The 12,550-nt window shown below is 35.6% G+C and overlaps 1 non-coding gene across 1 annotated transcript; it reads right to left on the minus strand.

Annotated features, from left to right (window-relative positions):
- Positions 1-5,384: 5,384 nt before the first annotated feature.
- On the minus strand, positions 5,385-5,488 carry LOC125174208 (U6 spliceosomal RNA). Its single transcript, XR_007155332.1, has one exon. It is a non-coding gene; the product is annotated as a U6 spliceosomal RNA (small nuclear RNA).
- Between the last annotated feature and the right edge of the window lie 7,062 nt (positions 5,489-12,550).

Genomic DNA, 12,550 nt, shown 5'->3' on the forward strand with positions numbered 1-12,550 from the left:
GATTTTCCCCCCAAATGTTGTTCTTCCCCAGGACCTAATATTTAGATTCATTTTTAAAACAGAGCAGATTACCTAAGACTGGGATGTTGATTTTGTAATAAAAGGCACTATAGATAGATATGTCTTTAGAACATCAATTTTTACTCTGCAGTCATTATCAAAATCAGGTTAAGGATAAAAGCATTTGCTCCACCAAATATCCAGACGGTCAAAGAATCTAAAATTGAAAAAAATATATATATAATACTCCATAAAATTTTAACACAGTGTATAAATTTAGCAATACTCAATAAATAAATATTTATTTATTTATTTGAGATTGTAATCGAATCTATGATAACACAAGTAGAAATAAAAGTCAGAGCCCTCACATTTTGGAATTGCAATGTTTTCTCCCCAGGCTGTTGACCTAGTCGCCCATCATTACCTATACCACGCAGGTGAGTATCGCAAGACAGAAGGCCCATCTTCTGCTTCCCCTGCCCCCGTGGCCTGTAGCACCTGGCTTCAAGATTCTACTTCCTTTCATTCTTGAAGTCTTGAGGTTGATAATGAAAGTAATCTTATTACTCCCATTAGCAGTCAGGATATATTGATCACATCTAACACCAAGTAAAGACCTGGCAAAATAGATTCCCTAAGTAAATGATTCTTAAGTTTTTCCTGGAGTAAATGCCAGAGGTTTGATTTTAGTTTATCACCTCCATCATCGTTAACTAAATTGTATAATGTTTAACAATCAGTTAGGATTGAATAAATATAAGGAGTAAATGATATGTAATTATTGAATACTTGTTCATGTCCAGAACTGTGCTAGAAATCATGAGAGATGCAAGGGACATAAGACATTGCTTTGCCTTTGTGGAAAATATAATCATATTGGAAAGATTAGATGGATATACTTCATTTCAATTAGGGAACTGTAGAATAAAGCAAATTATCTAACCCTTAAATATATAGTAGAATAAACAGGGATAGAAGAAACAGCAATATCAGTAATGACTGCATTTGGGAGGAGGTAGAAATTAAATAATTCAGAATCAGAATTTGGGGGCATAATTTTTCTGCAAATCTTAGTGGTATTAACTTAAGTATAACAGTCACCTATTGGGGACTCTAATAAAGAAATACCTCAGGTTTTATAAATTCACTAATGAAAACATGCCACTACAGTTTCATATGTATCTTGTGGTTTGCAACCTCTAACTTTGCCAAGAATAATTATACAAATATTTGATTACAACCTAGGATGGATGTTAATACATACAGACACAGGGGACGGCAGTCTGCTAATGGAAATGCTGGAGATTAGGTGTTAGAGCTTGTGCCCTTTTCAAAATTAAATGCAAAAGATAAGAGAATTTCTCTAATAAATTGCTGTTTACACAATTATTTTCAGCAAATTAGGGATTCTACTTACGTTTCATTTTTAAGTGGAAGAATGAGATAAAATGTATAGCCATCATTCATCTCTATGCTTAAAAATAAGTAATTTTACATATATACATACACACACACACACACACATACATTCCTTAATTACCACACAAGTTTATTGAAATAACTTTATTAAAAATACTTAGATATCATGAGAGTTATTCATGTCCCCAAAGGCTATAGCAGTTAACTAATTTATTATTTATATATCAAAATAGTAGATTTTGAAATATGAACTTTCTTTGGCAAAAGTGGTGTCAGAAAATGTGTCACAGAAATGGAATTGCTTCAATACTACAACAGGCAGATGCATATCAAATGTACGTAAATATCTCAACACAGATAAGAAAATATTGGCTTTATATCAAATGAGATAGAAACAATTTATTTTTTAAAAATTATCAGAAATAAAATGGAAATAGGTCAGAGCAAGGTACATAGAACCTAAGGGCCTGTGATCTAAATTTAAAAAAGCAATTTAACACTAAGATACTCAGTGAAATTCAGACCTCAGTCCTATGGCAGTTCTTAAATATATAAAAATGTTAAGTGTTTAAATTGTAGAAAAGAATTTTTTCTTCTATACTATCTGATAATGAGATGGCATTAAAGCACTTCCTTGGGAAGTATTTCCTCTCCTTAAATGCAAAGATGAGATGTGAACTGGTTCACCGTGAGGTTGTTCACGTATGAGCTTTTAAAAAGGAGAAGAGCTTGGTTTGCCTAATCAAGGTTAAATATGATATCTGAAAGGGAAAAAAGAACCGGGGGTGGGGGGGAGACTTAAAAACCCTGAGCAAAGAAACACATTTCATGAACACATTGTGAGTTTCTGTTTAACATATAATAACTTAATTAAATGGATGATTAATTTTACTGATTATTCTCTTTATAATCTAGAGTATTAGAAGATTAGTTATTCCAATAATTTATTATTATTATTATTTTAATCTAGAACACTAGAATCACCTGGGAAGCTTTTAAAACTACAAATCTGGGACACCTGGTTGGCTCAGTCAGTTAAGCCTCTGACTCTTGATTTGGGTTCAGGTCATGATCTCCCAGTTCATGGGATTGAGCCCAGCACAGGGCTTTGCACTGACAGCACAGAGCCTGCCTCGGAATCTCTCTCTCCTTCTCTCTCTGCCCCTCACCTGCTCATGCATGCACTCTCTCTCTCTATCTCTCTCTCTCTCTCAAAGTAAATAAATAAAACTTAAAAAATATATAAATCTGTCTTCTAAAATGTATTAATTCATCCAATATTTATTTAGCATCACTGTGTTGTAGTCACATTGAAGGCATAGGTAATGCCTTCCCTCATAGAACTCAACCTACTGTGGAAAAAGTTAAGAAAATAAACCTTTATAAAAAAAATTTATACAATTTTATTTTATTTTATTTTATTTTATTTTATTTTTTATCTATTTTAGAGAGAGAGAGCACAAGTGGGGGAGAGGGACACAGAGAGAGAGAGAGAGAGAGAGAGAGAGAGAGAGAGTCTTAGGCAGGTTCCATGCTCAGTGCAGAGCCTGATGTGGGGCTTGATGCCATAACCCTGGGCTCATGACCTGAACCAAAATCAAGAGTTAGATGCTCAGCCAATTCAACCACCCAGGTGTCCCTAAAAGTTATACAATTTTAAAATAAGGAGTTTAGGAGTAAAATATAAATACTGACAGATATATTTTAAGCAGAAAAACTTCATATAGGTTTCATCCCAAGAAGAGAATCTTACTGCAGTAAAACAATGGATTGAGAATAGGTGTTTGTGACAGAGAAAGCAGGTGAACCAGTTAGTGGACCATTGCAATAGTTCAGGTAAGAAACGACAAAGGCTAGGAGAAAAATGGTGTGCAAAATACTTTCCGTTTATTCTGCCCATGCCTTATGACCCTCAAAATGTTAATGATTATGAATGATATTAAGGTTTTTTTTTTCTTTTTGTCTTTTAAATTCCACTTTGGTTTAGCAATGGGAAAATGCCAGCCTGAGACTGGAGGTTGGCAACAGAATGAAATTCGGTGTTTATTCCCCTGCTCCTTCCTTACCTTGACTTCTGCTCTTCTGTCAAAGGACATGGTTTATCTCAGACATGTCTCACTATGGAGCTACCCTCTCTAGCTTCCAGTAACTGTTCCTTCCTCTTATCCCTTGAGCCTGCATTGTCAACAGCTTCCTGTTGCTCCTACCTGTGGGGTCTTGAAGCATTTCTGGTTGGTTTCCACAAACCTCATCCTATCTTTTAAATATGCTTTTGTTCATTGTTTTCTTCATATTACCCCCTTGAAGTGGGTCACTCCTTCATGGAAGGATCCTGAATGATACATGTGGCAATTGTGGAGAAGAGACTTAGGCACATTTGCATACATGTGGTGCATAAAAAGGACAGGATTTAGTGATGATTTATAAATGGAGAGTAAGGAAAAGGGATGAATCAAGGATGATTTCCAGGTTACTGGCTTGACCAGTAGGTGAATGGAAGTATTCTTTGTAAGATGAGAATTCTCATCTGTAGTGGAGAATTTAGGTGCGATGGGAGCATGTCACGACTTCTTGAGTGGAATTGTCAAGCAGACAATTGCAAATTAGTCAAAATTCAGCAGAGAAGAGTAGGACATCAATACACATTTTGTTGAGGTAAGGGTATCAATATCATTTCAACAGAGTACAAGACTGAGCATGTAACAAGGTCCAAATCTTCATGAAGTTTATGGTCTACTGGGGAAGAGATCATGAAAAAAATAATAAACTACAATGTTAAATTAATGCTACACAATAAAAGTACAAGAAGGTATAAGATAATGTAGAGAAGACAATGTATTTCAGAGGTTGAGAGAAATGACAGCTCAAATTATATCCCAATAGAGACATGCTAAGTAGGTGAAAAGAAGAAAGAAGAATATTCTAGGCAGTTGAAATTGTATTTGTCTTAGATATCTGTGGAAAAAAAGAACATTAGTTCATTTGAGAAACTAAAAATTGGCCAGTGTGGCTTGATATTAGTGAGCAAAGGAATAAGTAGCGTGAGATTAGATTGCTGAGGTTGACAGAAAACCAGATTATTAGGTTATGCTAAAAATGGGTCTGTTAGTTTCTATTAGGGTGCTATTTGCTACCTAGACATAAAGCAACTTAACTTTAATGCAAATCTTAAAATGACCTCAACGGTCATAAAAGCTTCATTATTAGATCTTATCCCATGCACATCAGATAAAATTGGGAAATTCAATATTGCTCAAATTATTTTACACTTGGGCCAATTGACTCTTCTATTTTGTACTAAAGCACTATTTGGTAAGGACATTGATTGGAATGTTTGACAAATCATATGGAAAACCAAAAATATGCAGGTCTAATATTTAGTATATCCTTAGATCTTAAATTGAACTTCATATATTAGGAATTACTTTTTGGTTTTTCCTTTATGGACCCTTTCTCTTTATGACTTATTACATATGTAAAGCAAACCTATCATGTAGAAATATTGGGAATAAAGTCCTGAATATTCCTGAAAGCTTACACTGGGCATTTCCACTAGGATTTTAACACTACATTTAGTTATCCTAGTCTTTGTGTGAAGGCTAGTGCTTTTACTAGTTTAGTAGAAAATGTTCGCATCTAAACGTCAGGTTGCCTGAGGTTACTTACTGTGGTACCCATAACGAATACCCAAGGAACAAATTATAGCTCTAGTCAAGGCTCATACAGTTATTCTTCAAGTGAAGAAAGAATCTTAAAGATATTTTCAAAAATAGGTAATTCTTACACAGTGTTACTCTACGTGGGACACTGTTTTAAAGTCTTTATGCATATTAAAGCATTTAACCCTTGTAAAATCCTATGAGGAAGTGACTCTTATTATCACCATTTAGAGATGAGGAAACTCAACCACAGGTCATTACTTAACTTGTCTAAGGATGCACAGGCAGTACCCTGCAGCCTGAAAATTCAATGCGACAGCCTTGCTTTAGCATGTCACCCTTGCGCAGGGGCCATGCTAATCTCTGCATCTTTCCAATTTCGGTATATGTGCTGCCGAAGTGAGCACAACAGTCTTGCTTTAGAATTCACCATCTCAGCTCTCACTGGTTGCTATTTTTCTTTAATGGAGGATCCATTCAGAGACATGTAAACTATCATATTATTGAATAGGTCTCAGGTCAAATTCTTATAGTGATATTTTCTTGTGTGGCAGTGTCAAAGAACTGAAAATTTAGGCATTTTATACAAATGGATGAAACTGGTCAATGTTTCTTAAAACTAGGAATATGTCACTGCACAGATAAAATGATATTTTTATCCCTTTTTCTTTTCAATTTAGAAACTTACAGAAGAGAACTGAGGAATGAATTTGAAGCTGTTGCTGGTTTGACCTAAATATTTGTTAATGAAGTCAAATGTAAAACTGACTCTTACTAGAATAGGTTTAACTATCTTTTAAATGATGGAGGGAGGGGCGCCTGGGTGGCTCAGTTGGTTAAACTTCAGCTCAGGTCATGATCTCGCGGTCCGTGAGTTCGAGCCCCGCGTCGGGCTCTGTGCTGACAGCTCAGAGCCTGGAGCCTGTTTCAGATTCTGTGTCTCCCTCTCTCTGACCCTCCCCTGTTCATGCTCTGTCTCTCCCTGTCTCAAAAATAAATAAAACGTTAAAAAAAATAAATGATGGAGGGAATTCGGAAAAAAGCAAAACGTCCTGTCTATCTATTATCTATCTATTTATCTATCTATCGTCTATCATCTGTCTATATCTCTTCCACGCACATTTCTTAAAATATTGGAATTAAAATCTGAGTAGAATACAGCATTCGCAAATATTTGGCACTTTATTTTTGAAGAATCACATTCCAATAATTCTCTAGAGTTGTTCCTCGAGTTTAACATGTCTGTAAATAGCAGAAGGCACATAAGCTTCATTTTGTAAGATTTTCTTCCTGTCAAGATGATTTGTTTTGAGAAGCATCTGAGGGTCTACAGGCGACCCACCATTTTAATAACTCTGATTGTTCTGTGTATCATCAAGTCACTCCGTCCAATCTGGACAGTTTCATTTTATATAACTATAAATTTTACTCTCTAACTGTCATTATTATAAATTGATCTCAATAAGAAAATGTTCATCATTGTTAAGGGATGGAGGAAAAAGCTCAACACAGTACATATTTCCAGCAACATAATCACAACACTTCTAAGTATACAACTCTATGTATGATTCAAAGTATAGAATTTCTAAATACTATTTTGGCCCTTTAGATTTCCCATTTTAGTTTTTACTGTCAACATAAGTATAATACCTACTGAGCAAAGTGCCTCAACTGTAGTTAAGGATATTTTTGAAGGTTGTTGTCATTTGTAATTTCTTTCCTGTGAGATATTTTGGTGTTCAGAATTTAATTCTAGGATGGTGTGTCAAATATGAGGTTACTGGCGACATAAATACTAACCCCCTACCCCCAATTCAATTTCAAAGAGCAAGTCAGGTGAGAATAAATAAATAAATAAAAGATTTGGTTAATGTTGGACATTTGCTTGGTACTGTGTCATTCAAAACTCCTTCCATTTAAAAACAAAATTTGCATTGACATATGAATGATGTATAATGCAGCATAATTACTTACGGGGTCTTTGAAAAGAGGAGCCCCCTTTTTTCCAAGCGATTTCACTTTGAAAAGGAATTACTTCACATGCCCAACAAATACTATTAAAAAGCATTTTATGAGGTGTTTTTCTGCGCATATTTCTACACATGGACAGACTATTGTGTGTTCTAAAACCTGTATTTACATGACACACTTTTATGGTCCAATGGGCAAACACTACTTAGTCCTAAAATAACATCACAGTAATGACTACAGTCAAGACAGCAAGAACACTCCACCGTTATTATCCATATCAGACTGCACCAGATGGGGTATCTGTGGTCGAGTGCTGACAGTAGCAAACACTGAACAACTCTTCCTGTTATTTTTGTGTACTCTTAGGCACAGCAATCTTACATTCAAAATAAGCAGTGCATAAGTTCTTTCATTTCAGAGAAGTATATTGTACCATATATTCTTTGATTCATTTGAATCTAGGAGAAAAATAAATGGGATGGAAAATTGAAGATGACTTACATTAAGTGGGATTTAGCCAAATTTCACTGGGTCCGAGGCAGGGTTTCTAGCCTCAGTGGTATTGATCTTTTTTGTTGGATCATTCTTGTGTGGGGCTCTCCTGTGTACTGCAGGATGTTTAACGGTATTGTTGACCTCTATTGACTAGAAGCCAGTACCCAAACCCCAGAGACTTGTGACAACCAACAATGTCTCTTCGCAGGGAATGAACTCTTGAACACACACATACTCTTTGAACTGATTAAATTATGTGGCTTGGCTTTGTCAATATCAGAGTTTAATCAGTCTCCAGATAGAAGATGTACATTTTTTTCTCAGAGTATACTTCATTTATGTTTATTTGTTTGTTCCGTTTTACCTTCAGTAATGGCTAGAGTAGGTAGGAATTTTGTATCTGCAGTATGATTTCACACATTTTATATTGACAGCAAGAAAATAAAATGAGAAATATTGAGTCAAATAATACAGGGGGACATTAAAAAAATTTTTAATGTTTGGTTTTTTTTTGAGAGAGAGAGAGAGAGAGAAAGAGAGAGGGAGAGAGCACGTGAGCAGGAGAGGGGCAGAGAGAGGAGACAAAGAATCTGAAGCAGGCTCCACACTCTGGGCTGTGAGCACAGAGCCTGACTCGGTGCTCAAACTCATGAGCCACGAGATCATGATCTGAGCTGAAGTCGGACACTTAACCGACTGAGCCACCCAGATGCCCCTATAAGGGGGTATATTTAAGAGTGTTTATTGAGGAGGGGAATTGGCTCCTAGAAGTCTCCATTGGGTCACAGACTTCCTGGAGGCCTCCAGCTCTAGGTGAATCCCTGCCTAATGTTAGGGAAAATATTTAAACTGAGGAATCCTTCATGACAAAAGCTGCTCCCTTCTAAAATCAGTGGGATTTTCAGTTTCATTTCTCATCTCCTTATGCTTTTGGAATAAAGACACTGTTTCCAAGAAATCAGGTAGTTGAAAGGAAGAATAAGACAAGATTATTTACCACATCACTGATTGTAAACATGACTTGAATTGTAAAAATAAACAGAAAAGAAGTCAGAATCTTTGCTTCTGCTTCACTTTGGCTGTCCACCAGCAGGTCTAATTATCATGCTAGAACTGTCAATTCTGTCATTAGGTGTAGTCAGGGATTCATTGTCTTAGTTAATCGAAAATTAGGCTTTTCAGAGAGTAACCATATATACATAAATTATCAATTTTCAAATTGCTAGAATATAATCAAAGTGTACTCATTATTATGTTTTTTCTCATCTTAGTTCTTTCTTTGATAATTTAAAAAGGTTTTCAGGATATTTTGCTTGCTTTAAAGTTATTGCTATAAAGCTATTTTTCTGTAATTCTGTGGCTATGAAGAAGTGCCTTCTGCTATGGACCTCTGAATGATATAATGCCAGAAAAAATAGCTTTTAACTTTCAGTATTGGCACCGAAATATTGGTAAGAACTAAATAAATACAATGGCAAAAATAATAGTCTATATTTTAGATACCATTGTATTATTTTTCATAATACGGTATCTAATGTTACAAATATTCAACAAATAGTGAAAAAGGTAAAACTTTCACTCATCTGTAGGTTCCTAGTAAGTGACCACTATGTATGGGTTAGCTGGCTCAGTACTATACAGCATTTGGTAAACAGAGAAAATTAATATGACTATATTCAGGAAATACTTGTTTAACATTATAATTTTAATATTGAACCAATTTTCGGAATATATGTCATTTCTCCCTATTCAAAATTATTTAATGTGCCGAAGACTAAGCTGTCATTTTATAGTTCTCTGGACTTCAGTTATCCAACATAATTTGACCTGTTTATTTAGGATTATCCAGTCTTCTTGGAAACTAAAGTGTAAAAAATATAAACCAAAGCCCTGATGGGTTAGGAGAGAAAATAAGATTTGTTTGGATGAACAATCACCTTAATTCCCCAAATAAATATACATTCTACATTGAATAGGCTTGGTCAATTTCTATGCTGATTTTAATTTTTAATGTCTTTTTTTTTTGTAGTTTGCAAAAATGTTTCTTTTTGCATAGAGAACAAAAGAAGAATCATCCTGCAGTTGATTTTTATAATTTCATCAGCTGGTAGCAGAGGACCAGTTGCTTGGTGGATAAAGTGTTGGCTTTGTATTCTAAAGGACAACTTCAAATCCTGTTAAGGTTATATTTTTATTAAAATTTCCATTAATTTTTCCATCAATGTGATTATAGATTAATATTAATTAATTCTTACCATTTTTTGAAGAAATAAATGGAGCCATATCTGATTTAAAGTTAAACAAGACACTATTCAAGCTTTCTTGGTAACCCTTTCCTGGGTTCAGAATTGGTTGGGGAGAAAGGGAATAAAATATCTTTAATGGCATTTTATTGAACTTAGCAATTTAAATGACCTACCCTGATTTTCAAAGATATCAAATTACCATATGGATGATGTCTTTCTCATCAAATCTGGCTCTTACTGTTTACCAAGGAAATGACAAAGGTAATTTTTAATGTTGGGTGTAGTACTTATATGTATAAATTGCTGATATTAATGAGAGTTCTGGGATGAGGTCTTTCTGTGCTAGAAACTGATATGTCAACAAATAGATTAATATTATAGAAACTGACAACAGAAACCACTGGCATTCCTTCTCTGGAGTTGTAATTTAGTATTATAGCACATGGAAAACACATCCTAGGAAGAGTATAATCTTAATGCTACCCTAGCAGCATTATCTGGAATATGAAAGTGGTCTACCAGGTATCCTATTCTCATTAAGGCATTCTAAAACACCTAAGAAAGATGTGAATGAGGACCTTGATACTGGTGGTACAGCTCTGGGTCATTCAGAACAATCCTTTCCAGACCCATGTGTGACAAAGGATTATTATAAGCATTGGGGAAGGAAATGTTGTTCAAATGGAAAGGCAAATTTACCTTTACTGTCTAAGTTTTAGCCATTAATTTGAATGTCCCATTTTCTGAAGTACTATAGGACTTAATAAAGTTCATACTGACCTCATCTTAATCATTTAACAGTGATGGGAAATTTGAAGTATTCTAGGATTTAGAGAGGAATACAGAACGAAAGGTTCAGAGCCTAACATTGTGATATTAAAATTTAAAGGGGAAGTCTAGGGACCATTATTTCTCTTTATCTTCCTTGCCTGTTTTTTGTTACTTGTAATGGGAAGAAAGGTTTTTAATCTCTTTAGAAAAAAGGACACAGTAAGAATATATCAAAATGTAATCCTGGACATGAACAATAAAACAAAACAAAACAAAACAAAATAAAACAAAACAAAAAAAAGGCTGAAGCCCCCAAACACCAAAATGCATGTGTTAATATTTTATGTTATATATTGAGCTGCTTTTACAATGAGAAAACTATTAGACTATTATTTAAGAAAAATTAATGTTTATTTATTATTGAGAGACAGACACAGAGTGTGAGCAAGGGAGAGGTGGAGAGGGGGGGAGACACAGAATCCAAAGCAGTCTCCAGACTCTGAGCTGTCAGCACAGAGCCCAATGCGGGGCTCGAACTCACGAACTGTGAGATCATGACCTGAGCTGAAGTTGGTCGTCTAACCAACTGGGCCACCCAGGCACCCCAACTAGACTATTATTTTTACTAACAATATTAACAGCCAACATTTACTGGACATTTTCTTTGTCCCAGGCACTGGCAAGAGTTTTAATCTCATGGAATCGTCACAAGCACCATAACAGGAAGGTATTAATATATATTTTTTCATTATAAAGATAAGTAAACTGAGTTTTAGGGAGATTAATTAGCAAAGACTAAATATTTGTCAAATCATCAGAACCAGGCAGTGACAATCTCAAAATGTCAATGTAGACATTCTTAAAAGTAACAACTTTGTTGCAAAGAACACTGAAACTAATGTTTGCAGAAAGGAACACAAATTTGAGAATATATTAATTTCCCATGTCATAAGTTGGGAGAGGAAGTACAGAGTTGCTTCTTAAAGTTGTCTGCAGACAGGGTTATTACATTAAGAATAAAATGTTTTAGCAACCCATAGATTGACAGCCCCATGCAAAAGAGTGGAAAAAAAGATCTTCATGCCTAAATCTCCTCCAAAAACACGTGCATTCCATATGGGGCTGGGTGATCCAGAGCAGGGGTTCAGCACTTTTTCTTTAAGATTGGGTTTCATTCTGCTAACAGCATGTTGGCTGAGCGCCCACTAGCAAGCAATTAAGACTTTGTGCTTGCCTGCATTTTAGTAGCTCTCCTCATGAAACATGCAGCCACATGGGAGCAGAAGCTTTGCCAGCATGGGTCACGGTCTGGGAGCAGCATCAGGGAGCTCCTATACTCTAAGGACTCATAGTCTTCTGGGAAGTTGAGGACAGGATGAAGGATCGATTGGCTGTGCCTGTGAGAGAAGATCAAGAAGGGAATCATTAAGAAATGGGGGCTATGGAGAGATACCAGAAGTGGAGTTGGGAGAAGAAAGCAAAATGTTACCGAGGAACCTAAAGAGAAACAAGATAAATTTATCTTTAAAAATTAGGAAGCAACTGGGTTAAAGGAAAAGAAGACAAAAACTGGGTGGCTGGTGGGAGTTTCTTACAGCTGAACTTGGATCATGTCCTCATTAATTATTTTTTTGTAAGCAACACAAATGCTGAGCACCTAAGATGTGCCAGGTAAAGGGCTGGGGACATTAAGGTGAGCGAGACATTTTAATGCAGCGATGAGTGAGGAAAGAGTCAATGGCTGACATAACATTGATATAGAAGGTTATGGAAATGGCAACAGTGTGGCCATGCTGCTTTCCTCTTCACAGTCTCCCTTTTCTTGTGCCTGCAAAGAAAGCATTTGACTCAGGTTGGCGTAAGGGGTACGTAAAGGAATTAGAAAACTCTGTACAAAGATGAAATAGACTCCTTGGGAGGGGGCCAGCTTTTCAAGTCTGAAAATATAATAGGCCAAAACAGTGATTTCAAATCTGATTGATTACT

This window comes from Prionailurus viverrinus, chromosome C1, assembly GCF_022837055.1.
Source record: "Prionailurus viverrinus isolate Anna chromosome C1, UM_Priviv_1.0, whole genome shotgun sequence".
In the NCBI taxonomy this organism is placed as follows: domain Eukaryota; kingdom Metazoa; phylum Chordata; class Mammalia; order Carnivora; family Felidae; genus Prionailurus; species Prionailurus viverrinus.